The sequence below is a fragment of the Budorcas taxicolor genome, chromosome 16, assembly GCF_023091745.1.
Source record: "Budorcas taxicolor isolate Tak-1 chromosome 16, Takin1.1, whole genome shotgun sequence".
Lineage (NCBI taxonomy): Eukaryota > Metazoa > Chordata > Mammalia > Artiodactyla > Bovidae > Budorcas > Budorcas taxicolor.
In genome coordinates this window covers 13,175,974-13,179,054 of record NC_068925.1, presented here as the reverse complement: position 1 = coordinate 13,179,054, position 3,081 = coordinate 13,175,974, and positions in this window count along the sequence as shown.

Sequence of the window (3,081 nt, the reverse complement as noted above, 5' to 3'; positions counted from 1 at the left end):
CCCTACCCGGCTGCCCCCGCCCACGCCACGCCCATGCCCACGCCCACGCCCATGGCCCCGCCCCGCCGGGCTGCTTCTCCTCCAACCGCGGTCCCGCCCGCCGGGCTGCCACACCTCCAACGGTGGCCCCGCCCCTTTAGCCGGCCCCGCCTCCACCCTCGGATCTCGCCTCTTCACTTGGTTCCGCCCCCTTTCTCCCAGCCCCGCCCCGCCCGCGGCCCTCTCTCTGCAGCCGGCCCCGCCTCCACCCGCCGATTCCGCTTCCTCACCCGGTTCCGCCCCCTTCTTCCCAGCCCCGCCTCTGTCTTCCGGCCCCGCCTCCTCTCGCCGGCCGGGCCCCCGCTAGCCGGTCACGCCCCCTCCGGGCTGCCCTTGAGACGCCGGTCTATACTACGCGGCTGCCGGTTCTTTCTCCCTCAGGCAGCCCCCGCCTACTAGAGGGCCGCTGTCGGAGTCCCAGCTGATGCTCTCACCTGCCCTTGTGCAGGGTTCATCCAGGTCCCGCCCCTATGCTTTTTCGGATCGAGAACGCTCATAAAGGCTTACAGACACGTGCAGGCACTGCCTGGGCACTGTGGCCAACCTTCTGACGAAACGGAAAACAAAAACAGTGTCAGACACGGAATCGAAATGCCTGGGATGTTTACATAGGATGGTAGCGTCAGCGCAACTTCCTGTCGGACTGGTCTTTGTGTTGATGAAATCAGAGCCTAAAGATGTCATCTCAAAATTAAGCCATTGATTGAGAACTCGTAAATCAGCAATATTGGATTTTAGAAGAAAGTGATCCAATGTAGAACGTGCATTCCAAAGAAAACAAAATTGTATTTTAAACATAAAATTAGAAAATAAAACTTAAAGAAACCCACGAGTGTTCACTCTGGCTTTGAGAGCTGTTAATGACAGGATTGTGTCATTGAGTCATGGTAATAATAGCCCTTTATGCATAGCTAGGTAAAAAAGAGGCGTGTCGTCCTTTATTTACTGGCATTGAAATCTATTTAAGGTCAAAGGTCAAATAGTGTGTCTAAAATTCTAGGCAATTGTTAGAACAAACCAGACCTTTTTTTGATGGTTCATTCTCAATTAGCTAAATTTAAGATTCATGCTACCAAGTTTCAGAATGAGAACTTCTGTTTCTAATAGTTCTTTTCCTACTTTCAAGTGGACCATGTTTCATTACTTCATAAAAGGATGAAGATTTATTGCAAAATCAAATATCCCAAAAGGTGTAAAGCTTTCTTTATAAATCCAAAATTAACTTTAAAAATAAAGATATGTTATCTACAATGTCTCGGCATATTGTCTGTGTGTGTGTGTTTAATCAAACAACAGCTAGCAATTCAGGAAATTTACTATGACTTTTTTGTTTTGATGTAGAATTTTACCTTATTGTCTCAAATTGTGTATTGTGAGGTAAAACAATTATGTCAGACTTTGATTTGAATATAGTATAGATGGCCTAGATTAAGGGCAAAACTATGGACAGATTTTTTTAAAGGGAGTCCCAAATGAGAGTTGTTATTGTTCAGTCCCTCACTCCTGTCTACTCTTTGCAACCCCATGGACTGTAGCACACCACTTCCCTGTCCTTCACTATCTCTCGGAGTTTGCCAAAACTCAAGCCCATTGAGTTGGTGATGCCATCCAACCATCTCGTCCTCTGTCATCCCCTTCTCCTGCTGCCTTCAATCTTTCCCAGCATCATGGTCTTTTCTAATGAGTCGGCTCTTCACATCAAGTGGCCAAAGTATTGGAGTTTCAGCTTCAGCATCAGTCCTTCCAATGAATATTCAGGACTGATTTCCTTTAGGACGGACTGGTTGGATCTCCTTGCAGTCCAAGGGACTCTCAAGAGTCTTCTCTAACACCACAGTTCAAAAGCATCAATTCTTCAGCCCTTAGCCTTCCTTATAGTCCAAATCTCACATCCACACATGACTACTGAAAAAATCATAGCTTTGACTAGACAGACCATTCTTGGCAAAGTAATGTCTCTGCTTTTTAATATGCTTTCTAAGTTTGTCATAGCTTTTCTTCAAAGAAGCAAGCGTTTAATTTCATGGCTGCAGTGACCATCTGCAGTGATTTTGGAGCCCAAGAAATAAAATCTGTCACTGTTTCCATTGTTTCTCCATCTATTTCCCATGAAGTGACTAGATGCCATGATCTTAGTTTTAATTAATTAATTTATTTTAGTTGGAGGCTAACTACTTTACAATATTGTAGTGGGTTTTGCCATACATTGACATGAATCAGCCACAGGTGTACATGTGTCCCCTATTCTGAAAACCCCTCCCACCTCCCTTCCCATCCCATCCCTCTGGGTTGTCCTGGTGCACCAGCTTTCATGAGTGCCCTGTATCATGCATCAAGCTTGGAGTGGTCATCTATTTCACAGAGTACATCATGAGAAACGCTGGACTGGAAGAAACACAAGCTGGAATCAAGATTGCCGGGAGAAATATCAATAACTTCAGATATGCAGATGACACCACCCTTATGGCAGAAAGTGAAGTGGAACTAAAAAGCCTCCTGATGAAAGTGAAACTGGAGAGTGAAAAAGTTGGCCTAAAGCTTAACATTCAGAAAACGAAGATCATAGCATCCGGTCCCATCACTTCGTGGGAAATAGATGGGGAACAGTGGAAACAGTGTCAGACTTTATTTTGGGGGGCTCCAAAATCACTGCAGATGGTGACTGCAGCCATGAAATTAAAAGACGCTTACTCCTTGGAAGAAAAGTTATGACCAACCTAGATAGTATATTCAAAAGCAGAGACATTACTTTGCCGAATAAGGTCCGTCTAGTTAAGGCTATGGTTTTTCCTGTGGTCATGTATGGATGTGAGAGTTGGACTGTGAAGAAGGCTGAGCGCTGAAGAATTGATGCTTTTGAACTGTGGTGCTGGAGAAGACTCTTGAGAGTCCCTTGGACTGCAAGGAGATCCAACCAGTCCATTCTGAAGGAGATCAGCCCTGGGATTTCTTTGGAAGGAATGATGCTGAAGCTGAAACTTCAGTACTTTGGCCACCTCATGCGAACAGTTGACTCACTGGAAAAGACTCTGATACTGGGAG